Source organism: Bubalus kerabau, chromosome 5 (assembly GCF_029407905.1).
Source record: "Bubalus kerabau isolate K-KA32 ecotype Philippines breed swamp buffalo chromosome 5, PCC_UOA_SB_1v2, whole genome shotgun sequence".
In the NCBI taxonomy this organism is placed as follows: domain Eukaryota; kingdom Metazoa; phylum Chordata; class Mammalia; order Artiodactyla; family Bovidae; genus Bubalus; species Bubalus kerabau.
Genome location: NC_073628.1, coordinates 126,878,253 through 126,897,822, shown reverse-complemented (window position 1 = coordinate 126,897,822; position 19,570 = coordinate 126,878,253).

Below are 19,570 nucleotides of genomic sequence, written 5' to 3'. Positions count from 1 at the left end.
TTGGGAGCTGCTGGGTCCCTTTACTTAAAAGATAGATTCCTTCATGGAGTTCCTTGGTGGTTAGGATTCAATGCTTTACTGCTGTGGCCGAGGCTCAGCCCCTGGTTAGGGGAACTGAGATCCTAAAAGCCATGTGCTGTGTGGGAAAAAGCAAAAAGAAAAAATATTCCTCCAAGTGTAAGTATTTAATGTCCAAAAAGAAATCAATAAGACGATGCAGAAGGCGAGGATGCTCAGCAAACAGTAGCAATCCTTTCAATAACTAAGCAGACTGAATTGGGAGACGTTCAGACCCACGTAAAAGGGGCTCTAGGTTCAAGTCAACTCAGTAGTCACTTATGAGAACCTGCGTGGTGCCACATTTTTTCCCCTCTTGTAAGCCACTTCCCAGACAATGTGCTTTATGCGCTCATAACCTAGAAGCAGGGAGGGGTGTCAGAGATGCATTTTCCAGATTGGAAAAGTTATAATCATGCATTCCAGAAAGAGTAATATTTACCTATCAGCAAAACATTTCAGTCAAATAAACCTTTTTCCCCCCTAGCATAGTGTAGTCAAAATACTTTGGTAGCTTGACTCAAACTTGTCCTTTTTTAGCGGATTATCTTGGCATAGCATTAACACAGCCAGAAGTGGGTTAAAATGAAGGGAAGCCATACCATTATTCACCAACACTCCTGGAGGTTGTGGTCCCAGGTTGAGTAAGATGGCTTGGCTTTTTCTTCCTAATTCTTGAGAACTCTCCTGACAATTTGCTTGGTGTTCAAACTGAATAAACTCAGCATACTTTAAAGATGAGAAAATAATGCTCATTTTGGAAAGAGACCGCCAATTTGAGTGAAAGTCAAATGTTGAACACAAACTTTGCAATTTCAGAGCCCTCTAAGACACCTCCCTGCTTTATCAAGCCAAGCTTCTCCAAATTGGATCTTCTTAGCTCAATGAGCTAGCCTGAACCTTATCAACCTGAAGTGTAGGTTTAAAAGGATTCTTGTAAAAAGCAAACAAAAACTGCTAAACACAGACACACCTCTGAATATTGGTTTTCAAAAATCATGAGTGTTTGAAGCTGTGTTAAGGACAGATAGATGAATAAAACCATGTGAAAAGCAGATTGCATTTGACTTTGGTTGATGGCCAATCAATTCTAATGTTCAATCTTAGGGCAAAAATGATGGGGGAAGTTAGATATGTTTGTCTTGTTTTGGAATATATTGACTAATTACTAAAAATATAAAATCTCTACCAACAACATGAAGGCTTGAATTTGTAGTTGCTCCCGGAGGGAACAGGCAGTAAAAAAAAGAATAAACAAGTAACAATGCAGTAATAAAGCCCAGAAACATCACAAAAGGGCTCAGAAGTATAAGGGAAACCATATGAAAGAAAGGGTCAGAGCTGGAAACCCTACTGGGAAGCAAACGGGAAACAGGAATGGGGTAGGGAGTAGAATGTCCAGTGAGAGGCCCCAGACAATCATGGAGCTTTTTGTATGTGTTGGTTAAGCTAAAGAATGGCAGGTGAGAGTGAATAGCAAAGGAAAACTCATTTTTCTTAGAGACTGAAAACTGGATCTAAGATCTTGTCATGCCTGGAAATTAAATCTAGAAATAAAGACCCTGACACCTATATAGAACGGCTCATGAAAAGCATTTGTGAATTTCTTGGGTGCAGTGTTACATAATACTAGAAATTGTGGAAGGCGTAGTCAGTCAGTTTTAAGGTTTAGGCTGAATGCCCATTCTTTCTTTAGCCCTTCTAACTCTAGGGGTGGGAGATTGTAATTAAAGTACAAAGTACAGAAGTCTAAAAAAAAAATTTAATTTAAAAGCGTATTTTTATGACTCTCTCCGTTACTTGTCTATAAAGATGATGTTGACCAGCAGAGTATGTTGAGAGTTTTATATACCTGATGACTTTTACAAAGTTCAGGGAACTGATCCTTAAAAATGACATATTTTGGACAAGTTATTAAAACTCTGTAGGCCTCACTTCCATATCTTTTTAGTGAGGGGTTCTAAGGGATGGCCATTTAACTGGAGTTATGTGTGTGTGTGTTAGTTGCTCAGCTGTGTCTGACTCTTTGCGACCCCATGGACTGTAGCCCACCAGGCTCCTCTGTCCATGGGGATTCTCCAGGCAAGAATACTGGAGTGGGTTAGCATTCCTTCTCCAGGGGATCTTCCCAACCCAGGGATGGAATCTGCATCTCCTGCATTGCTGGCAGGTTCTTTACCATCTGAGTCACCAAAGGAAGCCCTAAGATGTGACCGCAGACGATACTGCCTACCTCATATTCTCATGAGGGATGGGAATGAGAGCCTTTTAGGCTACCTGTACTTGGGGTCACGATGAATCCAGGACTGAAAATTTTAACCTGCAGATTCAGAAACCACACTTTGTCATTTCACCTGAGGGGAACTGATTCACATAGACTCAAAACGGACTGAGTTCCTGACCAGGATCCCTACTTCATTTACTTAGTCTCGGAGCGGCAGGGAATCCATTGCCCAGAGCCCGCCTCCCTCTTGTGGGAAGGGCCTCTCAGAAGCAAGGCTGTATGTGGAGGACAGAACTGGGCCAGAGGAGTTGGCTCTTCCACGCAAGAGACGGTTTCAGCTCTGTCTCCTGAGCTGTGCGAGTCCCCCCCCTTGTGTCTCCACATACACCCGGCCCTCCTGTCCCTGAGTCATGCTCCATTTCGCTGCCAGAGTGATCATTTCAAAACCCAGATCTGATCATGACAAAATACACATCCTTCCCCACCACCTCCACCAGCACCATCAGTCACAGCTGCAATCCCTCTGTGGCTCCCCAGCGCCCAGAGGGGATGAGCCAAGCTCCAGCGCACAGGGCTGGCCATGGGCTGGCCTCCCCAGCCTCATCCCATCACCCCAAAAAGCTAACGGGCCTGGTCCTTCTGACCACCATGCCTCCTTTTGCCAGAACACCTGTGCAATACCCTATTCCCTCTGCCTGGGACACTCTTTCCTCCCTTCTTCCCCACCTTAGTTCTTACTCAGCTCTCAGCTTAAGAGCCACTTCCTCAGGGAAACTTTTTGTGACCTCTCTGACCAGATCACATCACTCTAGTACAAGTTTGCTTGGCTCCTGGTCCTGATTTTTGTGGCATAGAGCAAGGATGCCATTTACATTTATCCATTTGAGTATTTGATTAGGCTGTCGGCTCCATGGTGGCCTAGTAGTTCAGACCCTGCACTTCCAATGCAGAGGTCGTGGGTTCCATCCCTGGTCAGGGAACTAAGATCCCACAATGCCATGCAGCACAGCCAAGAATAAATAAATAAATTGGGTGGCTCTGGTGATAAAGAACCTGCTTGCCAATTAAGGAGACAGAAGAGACAGGGGTTTAATCCCTGGGTTGGGCAGAGCCCCTGGAGGAGGGCATAGCAACCCACTCTGGTATTCTTGCCTGGAGAATCCCATGGACAGAGGAGCCTGGCAGGCTATAGTCTATAGGGTCCAAAGAATTGGACACGACTGAAGTGACTTAGCACGCTCACACACAAGCTCCATGTGGGCAAGGGCAGGCAGTGTGTGCTTTTCTGTTCACCGTTGTATCTATCCCCAGCCAACCTGGGACTCAAAAGTGTTTGTTGAATAAATGAATGAATGAGTGAATGTTGGTAAATTACCTTTCTCAAGTTTAGTAATTCGGGCATTCGTTCAACAGATCCTTACTGAATATCCTTGTTTCCCTGTCTACACTGGTACTTGAGAGTCAGAGAATCCTCCTCTTCTAGACAGTGTAGAAACCACTGTGACACAATCTTATTAGTCAGCTCATTGTTTTCTTTAGTTCAAGCAGGCTACCACAGTTTTGCTGTGATATTATCTCACACAAGATGCAATTAATTGAGTGAAGCTAGGACCCACCCTTGAAACCCGCCATGGCGACATTCTAGGGTCTCATATAGTTTTCAAAACACGTCCACATCCCTTATTTAAGGTGCATGATGACCCTATAAGGTTTGCAGGACAGATTCTACAGATTATGGGATGAGACTCCAAGAAATGAAGACATTTGCTCAAGGTCCCTCTGCTTGAGAGGCCCTGATCGCACCAGCACTGGGTTTGTTTTTAACTTCATACCCCAAATTGGGAGAAACAAACTCAGTTTGAGGCTCCAGACTTCACACGCACTGATTACTACAAATTCTACCATTCGTTTCAGTTTTAAAGGTCTCTGGTTCCATGGTTTTCTTATTAATTTGTAATTACTATAAGGACTAAGGGGAGGTGGCCTACATCTGAGTGACATCTCTTTAACAGGTCACTCCCAAATCTGATTCTCTAGTGGTGTGTTCCACAATTGGGTTCAGATCACACAAGACTTTGTAGAGTGAATTCCTCATTGTTTTGCCTACTGTTTTTATGTACCTCTTCCTTTCAATTTCTTCAATAGTTTGGATGCCTTCCGAAGGACTAACATTAGTGAACATAGTGACTCCTTGCCTGTGGTGCCTTGTTAAAAGCGGATACTGATTCAGTGAGGTCTGTGGTGGAGCCTGACATTCTGCATTTCCAATAAGCTCCTGGGGGATGCCAATGTTAGTGCTTCCCAGATCACACTCTGAGGACCAAAAGATACTAGAAGCTTTTTTTTTTTTTTTTTTGGCTGCAGCAAGTCTTACTTGTGGCACATGGGATCTTCTGTCTTAGTTGTGGCATGTAGGATCTAGTTCCCTACTCAGGAATCAAACCTGGGTCCCCTGCATTGGGAGAGTAGAGTCTTAGCCACTGGACCACCAGAGAAGTCCCAGAAGCTTTTTTTTTTACACCATCATGATTTATTAAAGCACAGCCTTCTGTACAACAAAGGACCTTAATAGTTGTCTATTCTCAGCCAAACTTCTCTATAAGTTAGTTTCTCTTAATAAAAAACATATTATACTTTAAATCAGTAATTTAACTGATGAAGAAGTTACCATAATACCTATTTTAACATTGAACAAATCTAACCACCTATTGGACATTAATGCAAAATCCTGACATAGAATTTGATTTAAAACTTCTCTTGTAATTACTATAAGGACTAAGGGGAGGTGGCCTACATGTGAGTGACATCTCTTTAACAGGTCGTTCCCTGTGAAAATATGTAAAAATGAAAGCTAGCATAATAGCTGGTGCAGTCTTTACATTTTATTAACCATATAGAAGATACTTTTTAAGAGTCTAATAGAGACATTAACTGTGCAAAAGCTGATGAGATTTACAGTCTTAAATACAAGCACCAACACAGAAAGGATATTGTGTCAGTTCAGTTCAGTTCAGTTGCTCAGTCGTGTCCAACTCTTTGTGACCCCATGAATTGCAGCACGCCAGGCCTCCCTTGTCCATCACCAACTCCCGGAGTTCACCCAAACTCATGTCCATCGAGTCGGTGATACCATCCAGCCATCTCATCCTCTGATGTCCCCTTCTCTTCCTGCCCCCAATCCCTCCCAGCATCAGAGTCTTTTCCAATGAGTCAACTCTTCGCATGAGGTGGCCAAAGTATTGGAGTTTCAGCTTTAGCATCAGTCCTTCCAATGAACACCCAGGACTGATCTCCTTTAGAATGGACTGGTTGGATCTCCTTGCAGTCCAAGGGACTCTCAAGAGTCTTCTCCAACGCCACAGTTCAAAAGCATCAATTCTTCGGCACTCAGCTTTCTTCACAGTCCAACTTTCATATCCATACATGACCACTGGAAAAACCATAGCCTTGACTAGACGGACCTTTGTTGGCAAAGTAATGTCTCTGCTTTTGAATATGCTGTCTAGGTTGGTCATAACTTTCCATCCAAGGAGTAAGCGTCTTTTAATTTCATGGCTGCAATCACTATCTGCAGTGATTTTGGAGCCCCCCAAAATAAAGTCTGACACTGTTTCCACTGTCTCCCCATCTATTTCCCATGAAGTGATGGGACCAGATGCCATGATCTTCGTTTTCTGAATGTGAGCTTTAAGCCAACTTTTTCACTGTCCTCTTTCACTTTCATCAAGAGGCTTTTTAGTTCCTCTTCACTTTCTGCCATAAGGGTGGTGTCATCTGCATATCTAAAAGTCCAGTAATTCTACACTTAAGAGGATCATTTATTTATGTAAGGATAATCTCATTTATGAATTACAGGTGATATGTAGTTTAGGATCCATCTACATTATGCTTGTAACTGCATGCTGCTGCTGCTGCTGCTGCTGCTAAGTCGCTTCAGTCGTGTCTGACTCTGGGCGACCCCATGGACTACAGCCTACCAGGCTCCTCCATCCATGGGATTGTCCAGGCAAGAGTACTGGAGTGGGTTGCCATTGCCTTCTCCTCAGAAGCTTTTTATTTTTAACCTTAGGAGGAGGCTATTCTGTGGAGTTAATCTGTTCCCATGCAAAAAAAAAAAATTCCTCAGATGTTAAAATGTTTTGATTTTATTTTTTATTTTATATTAATCTGTCATATTCAAAATTTATTTTGTAATAAATGATATCACATATTAGAATTTTTAAATGAAATCAAATGTCTTTTTCTTGTAGGTAAGCACACCTTAAAATTAATCAAGTTCCAGGTGTGAATAAGCATTTCCGGTTTTGCCTTCACTGTGTCAGAAAAAAAAAAGTCTTGACAGTTTTTGGAAGTATTTGTTATTCTGACTAACATTAATGGCTCCTGAAGTCTGAATAATGGGTTGGGCTGAGGAGTCAGAGTATGACTGGGGGTCTCTTGCACTCAAACCTTTCATTATCCAAAGTGAAAAGCCTTTTCTATCAATTACTGATCAAATCCTCATTAGAGGCCAAAGAGACTTAAAATGAAAAAGGGGTGTTTAATATTTAGGCAGCACTGGAAATGGCAATAGACACCAAAAAGGGTAGGTGGGAAGTGAGGCTAGAAATGCTTCCCTCTAGCCTGTCTGCTGATTCTAGAAGAAGACAGCCAAGATCTAGCCTCGTGGTAGCTGCAGCCACAGACTGCTCCCATGAGCCCTTGTTATTGACGTTATTTATGCTTTGCATTGAGCTTCAAGGTTTTCCATCGTAAGGTCAGAGTTGACCCTCTCTTAAACTCAAGAGAGACATCTTTCAGTCCCCAAAGTGCTGTTGTCTTAAGAGTGAGCATAATCGAGACTACTGGGATTGTGTTTCTAGGCATTGCTCAGGTGTCTTCAGATTTGAGAGCCATCCTTTAATGGAAAAACCAATGTCTGCTAAATTGGGGCAAATGGAGACTGTTTTATCTCTCAACTGCCTCCTGGTATGGAACCAGGAGGAAGATGGACGAGCTGAGTCTAATGGAAAAGACCGCCTGGCTCCCCATGCTGGGATGAAAAGAAGGATGGGCTATTAAGTATTCCTCTCTGTTTCTGTGGCCAGGCTTTCAGTCCCAGCCGACGCGTCTCTCGGAGCAATTATGTGAGCACTTCTAATAGGCATCCCATTCCTGCCCTCCTCCAGTCTGTTTAACACAGTGCTTTCTGATCAATATTCCCATATATCAATGCTCACATGACACTCTTGTTCAAAACCCTCAGTGACTGCCCATTACCCACAAATAAAGGCACACTATTTTATCTAGGTATTTAAGGCATCTTGCATGTGATCTTAACTTGTTTATCTCTCATTCCTCTTCCCCAAGCCTGCTGCTCAAACCAAATTATCCTAAGAAATGATTGCAAGTTACCTAATGGCTCTGTGCCTCCTTTCCCCAATATGGACCAAAATAATATCCTATATCATTGGGTTGTTGTGAAATAGATGGGTTAATGCATATAAGATGCTTAGGACAATGTCTGGTACATGGAAAGGACCTATAATGGGTGGCTCCCAAAGGATTTGCCCAATATCCTAATTCCTGGAAACTGTGAATATTCTCCCTTATTTGTGAAAAAGATCCTTTGCAGATATAATTTAAGTCCCAATATATTTCCAGGAGGGGCTTCCCTGGTGGCTCAGCATGTACAGAATCCACCTGCAATGCAGGAATTACAGGAGATGCAGGTTCTTTCCCTGGGTTGGGAAGATCCCTGGAGGAGGGCATGGCAATCCACTCCAGTATTCTTGCCTGGAGAATCCCATGGACAGAGGAGTCTGGTGGGCTACAGTCTGTGGGGTCACAAAGAGTCAGACGCAACTGAGGTGACTTAGCACGCATGCACATATTTTCCAGAAAAGCAAAAGGAAGATGAACTTAAACAGACTAATTCTTCTACTGGGGAGATTCGTGTTGAAATAAGTGGGCTAATAGTCGCATGCCTGAAAACCTTCCCTTACACATACAGAGATTTTGGTTTTCCTGGTATTTCTCACAGTGGAATTATTTCATTATTTGTTCACACATGAGCCTGTTTTCTGTGTGACCCACATAACTCCTTGGATTGGTTGGTGAACCCCTAAACAGCAGGGAGCCAGCTCTGCCTTCAGCTTTTTCCATCTGATGACAGTTGTTCTCATGGCTCAGTGTGGATCGTTCCTTTTTCCCCGCACCCACGCACACAGTTCGAGAATTTAAGAGATTGACCACTAATTACTAACGTGATGCCAGACTGACTTTTAAAAAATTCTCCTTATTTGGACATATTTTCAAACTTAGAAAAACTTTCAAGGACACCCCCCCACATACACACACGTATCCTTTACCTAGATGCAGCTATTATTAACGTTTTATCCCATTTGTTTTAGTGTTTGAACTTTCTCTCTCTTTTGAACCATCTGAGGCTAAGTCCCACACATCAGGCTCCTTCAGCACTAAATTCAATGTACTTTCCTGAAAATAGGAATTTTCTCAACATAACCACAGGGCATTTTTACCAACTTTATACATGAACATCATCCACATTCCAATTTTGTCAGTTGATCTACTAATGTCTTTTGAAGTATTATCATCACCACCCACTCCTGCACAGCATCAAGTTTTGGGTCAAACGTGCATTTAGTTGTCTTAGCCCTTTAACCTCTAATCTGGAACATTTCCACAGCCTTTGTCTTTGATGATGTCGGCATTTTTAAAATAATACAGTTCCCCTTGCCTTTTTTAAAGAAAATAGAACGTTCACATATTTTTGTTTTTGTTTATGCATTCTTGGCTAGAATATTGCAAAATGGATATTCTGTCTTTCTAAGGGTATTACAGCTGAAGGTGGACGATGTCCATCTGCCCTTTATTGGTAATGTAAATTTTTCTCACCCATCAAGTTGTGGATCAAATTGTTTACTGTATATAATCTTTTTCTCCCTTGAACTAATAAGTCTCTGGAGAGATACTTTAAAACCATGCAAATATCTTGCTCATTTACATGCTCCCCCCTTACATTTAGCATCTATTGACAGTTTCTGCCTGATCCCATTTTAATTAGTTAATTAATTGATTATTTGGGGGCTGTGCTAAGTCTTCATTGCCGAGTGTGGGCTTTTCTCTATTTGTGGGGAGCGGGAGCCCCTCTCTAGTTGTGGTGCTCGGGCTTCTCTTGCTGGAGAGCACGGGCTCTAGGGTGAGCGGGCTTCAGTAGTTGCCGCTCCCAGGCTCTAGAGCACAGGCTCAATAGCTGTGGTGCCTGGACTTGGTTGCTCTGCGCCATGTCAGATTTTACTAGACCAGGTATCAGACCCATGTCTCCTGCATTGGCAGCTGGACTCTTTACCACTGAGCCACCGGGGAAGCCCTGACCCCATCTTTATTTTGATGATTACCAAACAACTTTCCAACTCCAGTAGTCTCTGTGTCTACCAGGCAACCCTCAGTATTCTCTTATGTATATATGTACTTATCTGTCTATCTGTCTATCATCAGTAAGGGCATTCCTGAATCCTATTTTTTCAGTGGTTTATAATTCATCACTCTACTTAATTCTGGTGCTTAATTTGTCCCAGTGTGATTTAGCCAGTGGGACCCCCTTCAAACAGGCTCCTGTGTCATATATTTAACAGAGATTTCTAGATTTTGATTGAAAGGTAAAATACATGACTTTAATGGTTATTTTATGTACCTTAGCATAATAAGTCCATTACTCTTGCCTGGAAAAATCCCATGGACAGAGGAGCCTGGTGGGCTGCAGTCCATGTGTCGCTAAGGGTCGGACACGACTGAGCGACTTCACTTTCCCTTTTCACTTTCATGCATTGGAGAAGGCAATGGCAACCCACTCCAGTGTTCTTGCCTGGAGAATCCCAGGGATGGGGGAGCCTGGTGGGCGGCCGTCTATGGGGTCGCACAGACTTAGCAGCTGCTAAGTTGCTTCAGTCATGTCTGACTCTGTGTGACCCCATGGACTACAGCCCACCAGGCCCTCCATCCATGGGATTTTCCAGGCAAGAGTACTGGAGTGGGGTGCCATTGACTTAGCAGCAGCAGGATAATAAGAGAGAACGTAGTATGGCTAGGTTTTAAGAGTCAAAATAGATCCTGGGTCGAGTCTGGCTTTCTGATTTATTGGCAGTGTTTCTTGGGTAGATAACTTACCCCTTTCTATACCTCAGTTTCCTCATGATAGTATGATAATATTAGAACCTACCTCATAGGGCTGTTTCGAGAACTAAGTGAGATAATGTATGTAAACTGCTTAGTAAAGGAACGGATACATAAGTCCTTGATGCTTGTGGGTCAGTGCCATTATTTTATTGCCTGTATGACAGTTTGTACATGAGTTTGCTTGTCTCAGTTCCTCCTGCTACTTCTTACTGCTAGTAGCCCCCATCCAAAAGTCACCCCCAATTCATATCTATCTGTCCTTTTACAATACATATCAATTAACGAAACTGTTGAATATTATGGGTCTCCAGGGATCCAGAGATAATCTCGCCCCACTTCCGTTTTGTTGAAAAGGAGTCGTCTGAGACCCTGAGACGTTAGATAGGTTGTTCAAGGTCACCCAGGAAGAGAGGAAGAGCTCAGAAGCATGGTCAGTCTTCAACTATATACCCTGTAGACCATCGCCTAGATCTATCATATCAAGAGCAACATTTAGGGACTTCCCTGGCAGCCCAGTGGCTAAGACTGTGCCCTTCCACTTGGTTGGGGAAATACTGTGGCAAAAAAAAAGTAACATTCATTTGGTTTCTTTTCCCAGTCAAAGGGTATTATTCAAGCATCAGTGGGAAAGTATCTCATTTTCTGTATGACTCATCCTCGTTCCAAGATTAACTAACATGCTCCACTTTCATTCTTTGCCTCCCACTCAGTTTCACATCCAGGCAAAGCTCTAAGAGTCTCCTTGCCCTCTCTGTCCCCACTGCCCTCCCTATCCTCTCCCCTCCCCAGCTGTGCTGTTACCTCCTGGCCCCAGACTGTCCAACCATCCTGAGATTCCTCGGACCATTTTTGTTGGACTCTGGTTTAAGAAAAGCATGTCTTCCTGAAATACCACTCTGAGCTATGTTGAAAATAGACTAAAGAAATAACTTACATTGAAGCAGATGTACAGGGACAAATGTTTGTTCATATGCTTCCAACATTCCAGTAAGGTCCCAGCATTATAGCAAAAAGCATGCATTTCTGGACATATACATTTTATTTTAACCTCCTCCAAAAAGAAAAAAGAATTAAGGATTCTTCTGATGTGTTAGGATGTTGTTGAACCAAGTAGAACTGGGAATAAATGTGCCATTAGCTGAGGCTTGGGGGATCTTTTTATTGTGCCAAGATTTTCTGTTTGGGGTTTGTTTTTTGAAACACGCTCTGACCTGCATAAGTTGATCCTGCTTACATCAAAATGCTAGTAAAAATGCTGAAATATTTACCGATGGAATGCTACGATGTCTGGGTTTCCCCACAATCCATGATGTGGGGAAAGTGGGTCGGGGTATAAAGGAAGCAAGATTGGCCATGAAATGATAAGTGCTGAGTACACAGGGATTCTGTATCTTTCTATGTGACTGAAATGATCTATATTGAAAAGTCTTTAAATACTAGTTTAAATTTTCATAGTTTGCTTTCTACCCCACCCCCCATTTATTTCTATTTGTTTGTTTGCTTTGCTTCTCCCAAATCTGCCCTTTCTTGAAAGTGATCTCTGGCCATGCACCCTTTAGTAAAAGCTTTCTGAATATCTGACTACTTCCTTAATCCACTAAAGCACTAATACCATTTTAGCATCCTAAATGCGTGAGTTAAGACTGTAGCCCCCTAGCTTGGACACTTTTTAAGAGCAGGGACTAAACCTGATACTTTGGGATAAAGCCTGTACTGCATGGCCTAAACCTGGCCTCAGTCAGCGCTTCCTAACTGATGGACATGCTTGTTGGCAGATTGGTGAAAAGTGTTACAAAAAGTGTCAATGTAAAGAGCAGTCTATTGATTTGTCATATATATATTTTTTCTTTAAAGCTTATCTCCATAGAGTTTACAATATCTCGTTTCACCTTTAGGGAGAATTGGCTTAAGAAAAATTCTCCTTGCTATTGAAGCCTTTCAAGTTAGGCAGGGATTCAAGAGCAACTAGTGAATAGTTTACCCCCAAAGGAGACTTAATGAAATCAAATCCTATGCGTGGGAATAAACCTTGAACTCTGTCTGTCTCCTGCTGCACAGCCTAATGGAAGGAGGCAGGAGGGGGAGAACATATCAAGAAAGAAAATGTCAGTTTTAAAGCTTTCAAACTTTGCCCAGGGAGCCGTCTCGGAACCATCTCATTTTAGGCTTGTCTGTGCTGGTTAAAGCAGGGTTAGAGCCAAACTCAAAGGGCATCTCATGGAGCTGCACTTTATTAGTTCCCTCACACACACTGACCTGTCAAAGTCCTCAGAACTGGTGCTTTTTCAGAGCAGGGGAAGAGCCCCTGCAAAGTTGGAGAGTCCAAGTAAAGTGCCCCTTTGTTCCCCCATTGGGGAGCACAGCGAAGTCATCCCTGTGTTGAGACCATCTCCTGTCTGAAAGTCCTCCTGGGAAGGACGAGCCACAGCCGCCCTCTGGATCAGATCTGACTTCAATAATAGCCCTCAGAGTGAGGAAGACCCATTCCATCTGCCTAACCTGAGAGCCGTCACTCCGCAGTTTCCAAGGCTGTGGATACCGTCTCTCACTATCTTCTGTCTTCGCATTCTCTCTGATTCGCCTTCAGCCTTCTCTTCTCCAGGGAAAATAATCCTTGAGGATGAATCAGGAAAGTGCAGTTGCCTGGCATTCAGCCAAAGTATAAAAGAGCCAAAAATACAGACCAGTGTGCCTTTGGCGGAGGAAAGCTCCCCACAGGGCTTCTCTGAGTGGGTCTTTCAAGACTGCCCTAGAGCTGACTCTTCAATAGAACAAATGAAGCCTCACATTAGAGAAACCCTGTTCTCTCCATGAAACACTGGTTGGGATGATAGAAAGAGTTGCAGCAAGAGAGTGTTCGGTTAGACTTAAGGAAGAACTATAGGGAAGAACAAACTCGAACCCAGAAGTGAGGGGGCGTTAAGAAGTCTATGCCCCTAAACAGTCGTTAGTCTTGGATGGTTCCGCTGGTCACCTGCAGTGAAGCAAGTGAGCCAAATGACCTCTTGAAATCCCTTCCAGCTTTTGTGTCCTTTGATTCTAGAAACCCGGCAAGTTTCCCTTCTGTTGGATTGTACTCTGAACTCCATGTGAGTGACCTTGGCTGGGCTTTAATCACTCAGTCTCTGGATTTCCTCAGCTGTAAAACAGTTGCAAGTGGTGGCAAGTCCAAGGGGCCAGGGAGCTGCATGACTTGCAGCTGCCAGATTTCTTCTAGCAAGGTGGCACTTTTGAGACAGTTGATAGCGCTGTGTGGCTGTCCCAGCAGATAGGCCTGGCGGAGAGAGGTTGATGGAAGCTTTCCGGGGTATCCAAAGGATGTTTTTCTCTAAGAGTAAAGAAATTTTAGTGCACTCTTAAGTGTGCTGTGAATAGGGGACCTTCTTTCTCTGCAAGAGAGCTCTGAGGCGTTTACGTTCTCTCCCCCAACACCCTAAAATGCCTTCTAACTACAGCATGAGTTAAACACAGGCATGATGCTGGGTATGTACTGTCTCTCAACTAATACTTTTTTCGTTGTTGTTAAATTTTGGCTGCACAAGTCTCCCTTGTAGCATGAGGGCTCTTCATTGGGGGGGGCATAGGCTTTCTCCAGCTGCCAAGGTGGGCTCTTCAGTTAAGGTGCACAAGCTTAGTTACTACCCTGTGGCATGTGGAATCTTTTGGTTCCTCGACCATGGATCAAACCCCAGGCCCCCTGCATTGGGAGTGCAAAGTCTTAGCCACTGGACCAGCAGGGAAGTCCCTCAACAAATTCTTCTTTCTTGACTGTTGTGGGGTGTGTCTCCTGCATTCAATGAAAATGCCCACATTCAAACTTGGGGCCTAGGAAAGGCCAGCAGCAGACAGGCCCCCCTGGGCGTGATAGCACACGTGGTGGTTCTTCCTCAACAAAGACTCTGAGCCGACCATGGCTTTGAGATCCAGGCTTTGTAAACGAGTGACCACAACCACAAACCACAGGGCATTAAGGGTTCATATACCGGGGTTTCTCTGGCACACTGGTGGTTAAGACTCTGTGCTCCAAATGCAGGGAGCACAGGTTCAATCCCTGGTCATGGAACTAAGATGGGCACACGCCCTGCAAGAGAGTTCATGTACGGAAAGAGGAGGAGATGTGTCTCACATTTCCCTATCTTGTCTACCACAGTGGAATACAAAGGGCCAGTGGCCTTGTCTTTGGAAATGAGGGACAGATTTGTCTGGCAGCTGTTACCCAAATAGCACAGGTCTGTCTGCTTGGCAGAGCTAGAAGTCACTGATCAGCGCTCCCAGGGGCAGACTGAAGCCACACTCTACTCTCCAAGGTGGCCCCTTGGGTAACGGAAGCCAACCAGGCAGTTTGGGTAAGAATACCCATGTGTTTGTGCTTCTACTTACATAGTAAAAGGAGCAGTGGGTCAGTCAGGAAACCTGGCTGCTAGGCCTGGCTTTGACCAATAGTCCTTGCTGCCTTAGACAAGTGGCTTTCTCTCTTTCCGGGTCTCGGGTCTCCATCAGTTAATTTAGAGACTCATCGGTGTAATTCAGATGCTGAAGGTCCCCCCACCCTCTCACACCCAGACCTACAGGATCAGTCTCCAAAGGGGAGGACTGGATATGTGAAGCCTGCCAAAGCTCCCCAGGAGGTTCTGACGTCCCACCAAGGAAGGGACCACTGGACTGAGACTGGTTCTCCAGGCCCGAGAGGATAGACGAAGCCAGCGGGTAGCTCCCACAGTGGACAGTGTAGCCCTTAGCCCAGTTTAGGTCTCTCCATCTCCAGGTGCGATCAGGAGGCTCACTGCCTGTTTGTGCAGTTTCTCCAGAAGTGTTTGGGATTGGTTTCAAAAGTTTATACTGTCTAATGAAAATGCTGGTGCACTCAAGCCTTGAATACATTAAAAAATAATGAAGATAATTCTGTAATTACCAGACATGACCTCACCAGTTACCCTTATCCTCATGGAATCTGCTGAGGACACTGCTTCTCCCCTTCTGGATATGTGATCTACAGCCTCCTGAGTTCTCTTACAGGGACCTCTGAGAGAGCCATCTGGCTCAGCTAGATATGTTGAAAAGGATTACACTCCCCACAAGTTTCTCATCTGAGCAGTTTCCTTTGAAGGTATTATGCACGTCTGTGGGTGGTGAGATGAAGGAAGCATTTGGCCAGGAAGCCCAAGAAGGCCCAGACCCTGTGCTCTGGCCACCAGCCCCTCGCCATGAGGTCACCCACACTCAGAGAGCAAGGTGGCAGCAAAGACTGTGACTCTGGGATGTGGGCCCCGATCGGTCCCCAATGTGGAGCCGGTAGTCTAGGCTGGGCCGAGCCCCTGCAGAACCCCTTTGACTTAGGCATGAGGCAGCTTCTTCCTTTATCATTTTTCCATAAGTGCACCCCTAGGTCTAGATCTCACCATGTCCAGAGGAGAGGAAAGTCCAGGCAACAAGAGCACAGGGACATCCCTGTTGGCTAAGACTCTGCACTAACTGTGCAGTGGACTCAGGTTTGATTGCTAGTAGGGAAACGCGATCCTACATGCTACAGCTAAAGGGGGCTTCCCAGGTGGCGCTAGTGGTAAAGAATCTGCCTGCCAATGCAGAAGAGAGAAGAAACACGGGTTCGATCCCTGGGTTGGGAATATCTCTTGGAGAAAGAAATGGCAACCCACTCCAGTATTCTTGCCTGGAGAATCCCATGGACAGAGGAGCCTGGTGGGCTATAGTCCATGGGGTCACAAAACGTCAGACACTACTGAAGCGACTGAGCACTCACGCACACTGCAACTAAGACACAATGCAGTCAAATAAATAAAAAATGAATAAGTTAAAAAAAAAAGAAAAGCACAAGGAGTAGTACTCCGGGGCAGAAGGGTGTTTGTATCACTACCAGGACTGCCCAGCCCAAGCCTCCCAGTCTGCAGCCATTCTGACTTGACAGACAGCTGGAAGAGTCCAAAGAAGGAAGGCCAGAGAGAGACAGAGAGAAGGTAGACACTACTTCTCCAGCAGAAGGGAGTGTCCATAGACAGAAAGAAATGATGGCCTACCTTCTGCTTAGAGGAGGCTGGGGTTGAGTTCCCACCAAGAGTGCCCATCCTGTTAAGATCAGAGACTGTGGCTTCCTCCCCTGTTCTCCCAGGATCAGCATGGTTACTAGCACATGGTGGGTCCTAGGTGCATATTATGAGCTCAGTGTGTCTCTCTAAAACTCGTGTGTTGCAGCCCTAACCCCAGTGTGATAGGATTTGGAGATGGGACATTTGGGAGGTCATAAAAGTTAGATGAGGTGTGAAGGTGGGGTTTTTATGTCTCTTATAAGAAAAGACACTGGAAAACTGCTTTCTGTCTCAGCAGGCAAAGAGAAGAAGCTGTGGGAGCACACAGCCTGATGGTGGCCCGCAGGCAAGCCAAGAGTAGATGCCTCTTGCAGCAGTTTGAGAACTGCTTGCTTTCAAGCCTACCTTGTAGCAGTTTGATCCTGGACTTCTAGCCTGCAGAATTGTGAGAAATAGATTTCTTGCTTAAACCATCCAGTCTATGGTATTTTGTTATGGCAGCCTGAGCTAAGACAGTGCTCCACACATTTTAATTGAATGACTGAAAGATTGAACAAAAGAACAGGCTTTTGGTTTCCTTGAAGGTATAGTAGAATGAGTATCATACCACATCCTCTGAGATGCAAAGGATGCCCAACTCAAACAGGCTTGAGCAAAACTGGAGAATGTATTGGTTCATGCAAGTGAGAAGTCAAGGAATTTACCTTGGAGCGCAGCTGGACGGACAGGCACCAACACTGTCTTCAGGAATGTTTCTCTCTCCATCTGTCTGCTTTGTTTTGTTCTGTGTTGACTTCGTACTCAGCAGGATTTCTCCAAGCTTCTCTGTGACCAGCTTAGCAGCCCCAGCTGAGAGCAAGTATTCCATTCCCAGGGGCTTCCCAGGTGGCGCTGGTGGTAAAGAACCAACTGCCAATGCAGAAGATACAAGAGATGTGGGTTTGAACCCTGAGTCAGCAAGATCTCCTGGAAAAGGGAATCACTACCCAATCCAGTACTCTAGCCTAGAGAATCCCATGGACAGAGGAGCCTGGTGGGCTACAGTCTATGGGGTCGCAAAGAGTTGGACACAACCGAGGCAACAGCAGGCACACACAGCACATTGCATTCCTAACAACCGCCACAAAAGTCCGGTAGTTGACTCTCACTGGACTGACTCAGGACACACACACCTCCTGAATCCCTCGTGGCTAGAGGGGTGGAAGGTGTGGGTGGGTGATGTGCTCTTCCATGGGGGCTGTAGGGTCAGCCTCACAGGAACCTCTTGGCCTTCCAAGAGGGAGGGTAGTTTCCCCAAAGGCAAACCAGGCACCTTACCTGAAGGAGACTGGAGACTGCTCAGGCAAAACAAACATGGAAACAGCAGGTGTCTAACACAGGTTGTGTGTGACTGTTATGGGTTATTATGGATAGTAAAGCCAGAAATTAAGATTTTTGTTTATTCATTGCTGTTAAAATTAATATTGTGGTTCATTTGCTTTAGTTGAAAAAGTTGGAAATGTGAAAATGAAAACATGCTTGAATTTCAATCAGTGTGCTTGAATTTTATACTAAAGTCTTATCCAACAGTATCCTTTTAAACATAACTTTTATCTCATTATGCAAATTATACATTATAAAAAATTTTTCAGAAAATATAGCAAAGTACAAGGGAGAAAATGACAATCCCTTATAATCCTAAAAAATACTAACTACTAAAATTTTCTTCTGAAACTTCCCAGATCATTTTTTAAATTTTTATTTATTTACTTTTGGTGGCACTGCATCTTCATAGTTGCATGGACTTTCTCTAGTTGCAGAGAGTAGAGGCTACCCTCTAGTTGCAGTTTTGGGGCTACTCATTGCTGTGGCTTCTCTTGTTTGGGGGCTTCCCACGTGGCACAGTGGTGAAGAATCAGGCTGCCAATACAGGACACACAGGAGACCCGGATTTGATCCCTGGGTTGGGAAGATCCCCTGGAGGAGGACATGGCAACCCACTCCAGTATTCTTGCCTGAAAAATTCAATGGACAGAGGAACCTGGCAGGCTACAGTTCACAGGGTCACGGAGTCAGACACGACTCAGCACGCACACATGCTCTTGCTGTGGAGTGCAGGATCTAGGCCCTCGGGCTTCAGTAGCTGTGGTGCATGGGATTATTTGCCCTGAGGCATGTGGAATTTCCTGGTCCAGGGATCGAACCTGTGTCCCCTGCATTAACAGGTGGATTCTTATTCACTGTGACACCAGGGAAACCCCCCAGATTATTTTTAATTTTATATATGTGTTACGTATCACGAAATCTATTTTACAGAATGTACTTTAAGAAGCATATTTGAATGTTGAACATTTTTTCATGTTTATAAATATCTAAATCATTGTTTTTAATAACCACACAGTATGATATTCATTTAACCAATTAGTGGACGTTGTTTCCAATTTTTCCCTATTAGAAGCAATGCTCCTGTGGACAACTTTGACCATATAGCTTTACACACTTGTGAGATTATCTCTCCGTGATAAGTTCTAGAAGTAAGCCTGCTGTGACAAAAGGCACAGGTAGTTTTAATTATGGTGCCTATAAAAAATTAGCTGTTTATGTCTTCTGCTTATTTATCTATTTTCTTGTTGATTTAGAAAAGTTCTTTACATATTAAGGATATTATTTGGAATTAAAATTTCTAGAAACAGACCCTGAGACAGATTGCCATGAAAGAGTTTATTGGGGAGTTCCCTTGGGATCAAGGCCTAAGAGAGGGTGTAAAAAAGCAGGAGTGGACAGAAGGCCCCACTTAGCTGACCCCATGGGGAGCTCTTGAGCTGGAGTGGCCTTTCACAGTCTGTCTTGAGGCAAGAGGGCCAGTCTTCATACTCCTTTATCAATCAATCATTGAATGAGAGCTGCCCTCAGGGAGTGGGAATGGCCATGCAAAGTGGCTGTCTTCAGCTGAGGACAGCTGTAGGAGAGGAGCCTGCTGCTGCTACTGCTGCTGCTAAGTCGCTTCAGTCATGTCCGACTCTGTGCGACCCCATAGGGCAGCCCACCAGGCTCCCCTGTCCCTGGGATTCTCCAGGCAAGAACACTGGAG